Source organism: Aplysia californica, unplaced genomic scaffold (assembly GCF_000002075.1).
Source record: "Aplysia californica isolate F4 #8 unplaced genomic scaffold, AplCal3.0 scaffold00483, whole genome shotgun sequence".
Taxonomy (NCBI): domain Eukaryota; kingdom Metazoa; phylum Mollusca; class Gastropoda; order Aplysiida; family Aplysiidae; genus Aplysia; species Aplysia californica.
Genome location: NW_004797753.1, coordinates 224,924 through 233,730, shown reverse-complemented (window position 1 = coordinate 233,730; position 8,807 = coordinate 224,924). Strand labels below are relative to the sequence as shown.

Below are 8,807 nucleotides of genomic sequence, written 5' to 3'. Positions count from 1 at the left end.
TCTCTCTCTCTCTCTCTCTCTCTCTCTCTCTCTCTCTCTCTCTCTCTCTCTTTCTCTCTCTCCCTCTCTTTCTCTTTTCCTCTTTTTCTCTTTTTCTCTTCTCTCTCTCTCTCCCTCTCTCCCATCTCTCTTTCTCTCTCTATTACGCCACACACATAAACAAACAAACACACCCACCATTACACACACACACACACACACACACACACACACACACACACACACACACACCGACATCCACCTACACACACACACAAAGGAAAGCACACGCACACATCCATATATCAATGTATTTTGTATTATAATATTACATTTGCATTTCGTGTAATACAGTGTTTTCCTTTGAGCACGTGTTCAACTGTTTGCATTTTTTAAATTAAAGCTATTTACACTGCACACATTTAAGGGAACTCAGTAAACAATGCTTGCCTTTTCTTGTCGGTAACTAATGTATTGGCTTAATGTAACCATGTCCATTCACCACTGAATTATTTTCGATATGATTTATGAATAATGTCAGTTCCATCCACCGATTGAATGATCATATTTTTCTATTTCATTGTTTCAATAAACATGTCATTGTGACTGCAAAAAAGCTGCATTTCTGTTTTGTAAAAGTTTGGCTTCGGTCAGATACAGAAGGATTTGTTTTCGAGTTGACTGTATAATTTTGGATTTTACGGCCTGTTCTTTTACAGGATGGGATGGAGATAAAATGGAAGGGAGCTTGATGGATGAGCGTAGGGGAAGGGCGGGGCAGTTACATGAGGATAATTAGCGTCATTATGCTTTACATCCGTAATAATCTTTACAACTTTGGGAACCAGCCCATCGAAGACCACAGTGAATGAGCAAAGAAAATGCTCCTGTGTCTAATGTTCTAAAAATCCTGCAATAAGAGAAAATATAATATAATCCGAGCTGTCTTGTTCTCTATCACAGATAGTCATAAAGTATCATTTTGCTCTGACAAAATAATTATAATATTTAGGAAAAAAAGGAGCGGGGTAGGGGTCGGGTGGTTTCAAGTCATTGAGCTTGGTCTATGCCAAGTATCCACGATTTTTTAAAGATTAAATTAAATAAATGTACATTATTCTAGAATAGAAAACTAGCTTGGTAAAAATGTTAATTAATTAGAATTAAGTTGCAAGTTTGTACAGGTTCCACTGGGGGATCAACACCAAAATTATCAGTATGAGTAGCATAATCATTTTTTCCTGGTCGTGGAAAGGAATGGTATGGAGGTTGGGAGAAAAGGTGTCTTTTGTGATTCACCAGATTCAAGTCTGCACTCAATGTAGAAGCATCAAAAATGGGTGCATCAGATAAAGATATACGATTTATATCCCTCCACAACCATCCAGCACTTCATATTTACTTATAAAGGAAAAATTATTAAGATATAACAATCTCGCGCTGACAGGTTGGTGCGGGCAGTCTTAAAACCACCCAGTAGATCGCAGGACGTATCTAGAATCTACTCAGCTCAGCCTTTTCACAATTTTCTTTCATTCAAGCGTACAACTCACTCTGCATCCAAAGACCTCTTCTTGCTCGCCCTCTCCATTTAGCTTGGCTACTGTCTGGCACTGCCGTCGTCGCCACACGCTCACAAAAGCGCTCACGCGCGCGCCCTCTCCCCGCCGTCGAAAAGCGGGTATCTCCGCCGGTGGCTCAAGTTGCTGCTTTCCGGGTACTAATAAAACATTACACGCACGTGCACTGGGACACAATCTTGTTTAGGCGTACAGGTGTAAGCATGGCATAGCTTTGCTGGATTTGCTTGGTGAGTGTTTTCACACTTGATTAGTTTGTTTTGTTTCTTGTGTTTGCTTAATAGTACCGGAAGTGTCAATTTATAGACAGAGCACGTCGTTCTGTGGCATGACGAACAGCTGATAAAACTAACTTTCAGGCAGTATAATTATTTCTTGTTTATGTCGATGACTCTTTACCGGTGTCTGTGGTGTAGCGGTGGGAGCGTCAGCGTGGGAAGAAGAAGACCCGAATTCAATTACCGAGTGGGGAGAATGTTTTGTGTGTTTATCTCTGTCGTTCTGATGGGATCAGGAATGTTGCTCCCTTTCAGCATGGATTAGCCCTGCCAGACAGAGTCGAAGCTCGTCTCCTAAATGATAAAAATTGTGACGTTAGGAGCGTAAGGAAATCTAAATGAAAAAAGTGACTTCCCTGTGGTCTTGTATTTGAGTCTTGCTTTGTTTAGTTTCATTAACGTTTGTTATTTGAATTTGTTTGTTGTGTTTTTAAAGAGATCTACGTACACGATTTGGTATCCCATGCGTAATTCTTTTACTTAGGATATAGGAGTAAAAGAATCCATTCAATATATCAACTAAAACTGCTTTTGGGCTATACATAAATTTTGCTCTTATCAGTGCAGCTACGTACAAATGTATACTCACTCTCTCCCACGCACGCACGCACGCACGCACACACACACAAACATACACACACGCACAAACACACATAATCACACTCAAGAAATCACGTTCACACACACACACAAACACACACACACACACACACACACACACACACACATACACACACACACACATGATCACACACACATAATAATAATATATATATATATATATATATATATATATATATATATATATATATATATATATATATATATATATATATATATACATGCACAAATTTATACGCATGCGCTTGCACATTTCAAAGCCAAAAGCTTGACCTTCCGAAAGGCTGTGAAGGAAAGCTATTCCAGGCTAGGCGGAAAATATTTTCAGCCTTTTCACGTTTGATCTCTGAACTGGTCAAGACGTATACTACCTCTCTACTGTTAACTGTTTCTCTTTGGTGTTCTCCGTTTGCTTTTATCTTTGAAACTGAACTTGTACTGAACAGCGGATGCTCACATTAAAAAAAAAAGGTGGACGTGGAAGCCAAAGGCTCAAATTATTCTGGAGTATTTTGTTACTCTACACAATCAAGAAAAATCCAGCTCTGTTCAGTTGTTCATAAAAATTCTGAATGTTACCCTCATTTAAATACAATTTTTATTGTAGGTCTGAATCGTGTGTGGTTTATTTTAGGGATCAAGGTCGGTGCCTCTAGAATTATATAGGCCTATAACGATACTGATATAATAAATGTAATTATACCGCGAATATCGACGCACTGCAGCGTGCGCTCAACGGGTTTATAACTATTATTACCACTGCAGACTTAATTACCGAAATCTAATCTCGACTTCCCGGAACATGCACTATATTACGAGTTCCATCCGCTAAAACACAAACACATTGACAAGATCGTATTGCTTTATATAGCTGAGTACCCATTCCCACCAGGGTGAAGTGAGGAAAAAAATCATGTGGAGTGCTGTTCCCAAAGGACGAACCGCCAGTCCCCCTGACAGCTTTTGAAACAACTATGTTGTGTTTGAGAATTCAAAAGCATGACTACTCAACCTCCGATGCCACCATAAGCCAGACTGAAAACATTCTCAGACAGTATTATGAAATCAAGAGAAAGTTTCCTGTCTGATGTCAAAACGCCTCGATAAATCAAATTGCCCTTCATTACTCTACTTTCCACGAGAACTTTCCCCCCTAGTGAGACCTAAATGTTATTGACGTCCCAAAGGATATGTGCGGACGTTTTAAGTGGAGCAGACTTGATTTTTATTCGTATTTTCTTTTAATGTTGTAGTTTTTTCATACTTTTTTCTCCTGTAAAACACACCTTTAATACCGCACTATTAGTAGCTACTACCAGCTAAATATAGCGACCATTGCTTTCGTTTGACGTAAGTCTGCATTACCTCTTCATAATTTTAGCAGCATTTATTCTTGATAATATTCAAGGTCAGTCATTTTTAGAAAAATGTGATACTTCCGTTTTGTACTCTATATTTTCAACATTTTTTTGGGGCGAATATATGGCTCAAATGACATGTTTCTTGCCGGTGTACTCAAAATTAAGTTGCAAATTCAGTTCCACGTGGAAAAGTCTGTTTTATCGACTATTTTTGGTGCTTTGTGGGGGGGGGGGGGGGTTTCTTGGGACACTGATCCCACACAGGCAGAGCTGGCCTCATCACATGGTGTTGAAGCAACCCACCTCCTAACTTCTGTAAAATATATCTATGGGCGTGTAGATCATTTAGAATGAGTATCATTTCCAGGTGGCTTGCACGCTTCTTATACTGTTCGTTACAGCGCTATAATTGTATCAGCTTTTCTGTTTCATTTGATAGTAAATCGTATTTAAAATTATTAAGATTTTACTAAACATAAAAGATACAATCTATGAACACTTGAAACTTTTTGATTTCTTTCTGTACTTCAGTAATTTCATTCGATGACAATCTTGTAGCTTCAAACGCTAATGCATTTTGTTGAAAAGTCACAAACATTCGATCTGTTTTCTGTAATGAGCAAGGGATTACGTCATATTTACAGGTGGTATCAGGGAGATGTTGATAACTCAGATAGATATAAAGAGATAGACAGACAGACAGACAGACAGACAGACAGACACACAGGCAGACAGATAGATAGATAGATAGATAGATAGATAGATAGATAGATAGATAGATAGATAGATAGATAGATAGATAGATCTAGGTACTTTTTTCAATAGGAAAATGTACCGTTTCTCAAGACTTCCATCTTAAAATCAACTTCGTCAATCTTTGGTTTAACAGCACTAAAGTGTGAGAATAAAGAAGTCAAATAAATGCTCTCCCGTTTGAATGTGCGTTTCTTTTTTCAACCATTCCTTTTTCCCATCACATCCAATCAAAGTGAAGTTTCGGAGAGAACGATTTAGCTGAGACTGACGTTACCACCCGTGTTCATATTATGGCGTCAGACGGCTTGTCTGGAAAGTCTATTATCCAGAATTAAATGTGCATTCTTCTTCTCAATTGGTAATTTTCCTCAATATTTTTAAAGTTTTTTTTCAAGAAAAATTAGCTCGAGGGTGCAAGCTGACATTTTGATTTTAACTTTAAATGATTGTTGCTGATGCTGTAGTGAGGTTCTATAGTAATGTTTGTGTCGTTGTCGTTGTTGCTGTGGGTGTTATTTTTCTGTAAATGTAGTCGATATTAATTATTAACCAGATTATCGTTTTATCTATACAACTTTTTATTTCTTTATTAGGTTTTTCTTCAAACCAACCACAGTTTTGAACGTGGATCTAGAAATAAATAATTGAAACTATGGATCTTTTGTATTTAAACAAAATAAACATTGTGAAATCTGTTTCCTTGTGCAGGGGAATTTGAGTGCTATTTGAAGCAAAAATTGAGCTAGTACGTTTTGAAACAATGCTGAAACGTGACGTTAAACAAAATGATCGATTAGCGTATTAATACGACAGCACATACAAACACAAAAGCACACAAAATCCCAAATATAATTAAGGAGAAAAAGATAGTTGAAGACAAACAAAGAAGGAGATGAAGAACAAGGGTTTATTGGAAAGAGATAAAGAAAAAGTGAAGGAGAGAGGGAGAGAGGAAAAGGGGGAGAGGGAGAGAGAGAGAGACAGAGAGAGACAGAGAGAGACACACACATAGAGAGAGAGAGAGAGAGAGATAGAGAGAGAGAGAGAGAACTGCATACAACTAATCTTTGAGTACAAGAAAGTCCCTGACTGATTCTACGAGGGGTTTTCTCACGTCATGGGGAAGAAAAAGGATATGCGGGTGTTGCTTCAAAGCGATCTCTGCACCTGTGTGCTTCAGTCAAAGGTCGTACACAACAAGATAGTTCACTACTCTTTGAGCCAATTAAAAAAGTGTCCTCAAAATAAGGAGGCGCCCTCTTCGAAAAAGTACGGACTTTGCGATCAGAATTACGCTACTTGTGTGAAAAACAATAAAAGCGAAACTAACAAAATGTGCTATTCCTATTCTTCTTCTATAGAAACAAAAGAGAGCTTCAAAACATAGATTGCAGCGCCATCTGAACCAATACGCGGACTTTGGGGACACTTTTTTTTGGCTGAGAGAACGATCTTGTTATGTACGATCAATTTTGTTTTTTCGTTTTATTCGATGAACGGCAAAGAGTATGGGGATCTCAAGAAGTATATCTAAAAGATATCACACGACGAATGACTCAATGATAGACATGTAGGCCTACTGATTATGTTTGAGGATTTGCGTACTAACACCAAGGTGAATAGACATTAATCCGTAGACGCAACGAAACCTTTTTTTCTCTGCCCTAGGCAGTTACAAATCCCTAGATAGATAGATAGATAGATAGATAGTAGACAAATAGACATTTCAAATTATATACTTTTTGAGAGATGAGAGAAATGAATAGGCATAATTGTGGCACGCGACTTAGTGACATTACAACAGCCAGTCTCAGCAGAAATATCTCGACAAACATCACTTTTATGAAAATCAATTGGTCTTTGATCGTTTTTAATCCCAATTTTACTTAACGTTTTTGCGGTATACACAAAACCCGAAGGTGATGGTTGGGGAGCATTTTAGCCCCTTTGCCGTAGTTTGGTTCATCCCTTGCCTATTAGATACAATCCAAATACTGTTGAGCAAGAACTGAAAGCTATAACACAACAATAAGTGCTGAGACATCAAGTGCAAGCAGATGGGGAGGCAGTTCGGTTTTTCATTGTGTTCAAAATTCGAAGCGTGAGTTTGAACTTTAACTTACTTTAACTTGCCACTTAATTTTCAGACGTCGATCGTCTCAGAAAAGTCAATCTTAAGTAGGCCTAGCAATTTTTCCCGTGTGGGTCGTTACATCTGGCATTTCAACAGTGAAGGGCTTTGGAAGGAGAAAAAAGAGAAACGATTGGGGTCAACAATAAAACTCCAAGCAACGCTTGACCCGATTGGCTTCCCTATTCAAAGAAATCCAAAGAAGACCGTGTTTTGAACTTCTCCTTCTTCTCTTTGGATGGCCCTTTAAAACTCCACTCGTTCTTAGTTGGGGAAGTGGGGAGGGGCTCGTTTGGGGGAAGAAGGAAGGGGGATAGACAGATCGTAAAAATACGACTTCCTAATCTGTATGCTGTATAGTACGCGCACGATTGCCTCCTGAGGTATGCGTCCTTATACAGCTCCACTCACACTTCCTGCGGCGCAGTTAAGGTCACGTCTTCTATAAAGGTTTTGGTTTGTCTAGGGTTGTATTTTTATTGACAATCAATGCAAGGAAAGAAAGTATGCCTAGAGAACCAATTCGACGAGATAACGGTCGTTTAGTACTTTGAAAGAGCAAGACTGGCTGGAAGCAACGGCAGAGGGAGAGAAGGGAAGTTCTACGCTACTTTCCGAAAAAAAACCCAAACTGGATCGTTTACTTGAGTTTTGAACGTTTCCCAATGCAACACAAAGACTGGTTAAACAGACGCTGCGAAAAAATGTATTAACCGGGGTTAAAGAGGGTTAAAGCAATGAGCTGTTAGTTGTTCGTTATAGTGTGTTAGTAAGTTCTGATTTTTTAATATACTTGTTTGTCCACTGTCCTTTTGTGTATAATGTATGGTTTTGAAAGTTCTTCTTTATGTGGTTGAACTGGTTTTTCTTGTTTCTGTGCAGTATTTTTCTTGTATGAATAATTTTGTGATCAGTGTAAAGCGCTCAGAGCTTATACTAGTATGTGATAGAGCGCTATGTAAATGCAATTTATTATCATTACTATTATTACTATTATTATTATTATTATTACGATTACTATTATTATTATTATTATTATTATTATTATTATTGTGCAGCGTGGTGTCTTACCCAACAAACTTAACTAAAGTTTCCACGTTTGTTTTGTAAGGTTTTACGGCGCTCGCAATTTGATAAGGTCATATGAGCGCCAAGGGATGGATGTCAATAGAGAAGTCTTTACAAGGAATCAGGCTTACTCTGCTCACCTCTCTAGCATCTACAGTAAAAAGTCTGCATCAACTAGCAAGGCACCCCGGAAATAGAAATTTACTAGAGAGTGACAAACATACACAAGGAATAGTTGAAAAAATGACGATAGTAAGGATGAGGAAAGAAGAAGCAGCAGTTCCCCGTATGTTGTTCCGGCACACTGTGAGCATGACATTGATAAATCAGCCCATTTGCAAATCTGCTGTGCATAAGAACATGTTAATATCCCCCCTTTGGGAATGGCTTAAAGACTCTTCAGTTACTGTTAGAAACACTACCCGGGGGGGGGGGGGCTGCAGTTTCCGAAGGACAGACAGAGGGAAACATTAAAACACAGTTTTATCCCATCACTATGCCAAGCACATAATTTACATAATAATACACAATGCCAAGGTATTACTTTGTCTGTGACCTTTCACGTCAAAAGAGAAAAATATCGTAACATAAAAACTGACTCGGATGTATTTTTTTCAGAAGTCACGCTCCATAATTAGAACTGCACATAAGACAGACTAAGGGGAAAAAAGGAAGGGGAGCATGAGAGAGAGGGAGAGAGAGAGAGAGAGAGAGAGAGAGAGAGAGAGAGAGAGAGAGAGAGAGAGAGAGAAAGAGGAGGATTGAGGTGGTAGGGTTGATAGTTGAGAAACAGACACCAAGAGACATAGACGAGGAGAGATTAGTACATTAATAGATCTACTGTAGAAATTGGTTTTCCTGAACAATACGCGAGATTGAAAATCCTGGGGTTCGTGGAGGGGTGGGAAACGGGACGGAGAAGAGAGGGGGAAAGAAGGAGATACGGAATTATAGAAACAAGAGTCAGAGAGACAGTGTGAGAGACAGAAGGAAATATAGAGAATAAGTGAGCAATGGATACAAATGCATCGAG

General features: G+C 38.7%; 1 protein-coding gene across 4 annotated transcripts in view; it reads left to right on the top strand.

Annotated features, from left to right (window-relative positions):
• Window positions 1–1,632: 1,632 nt before the first annotated feature.
• The window catches only part of LOC101861383 (neuroglobin), a gene marked incomplete at its 3' end in the record, with an annotated part of 59,403 nt that continues 52,228 nt past the window's right edge, over window positions 1,633–8,807 (top strand). For 2 of the 4 annotated variants that reach the window (XM_035971691.1, XM_013086583.2), the window contains 1 exon segment: window positions 1,635–1,789. 4 annotated transcript variants of the gene reach the window in all.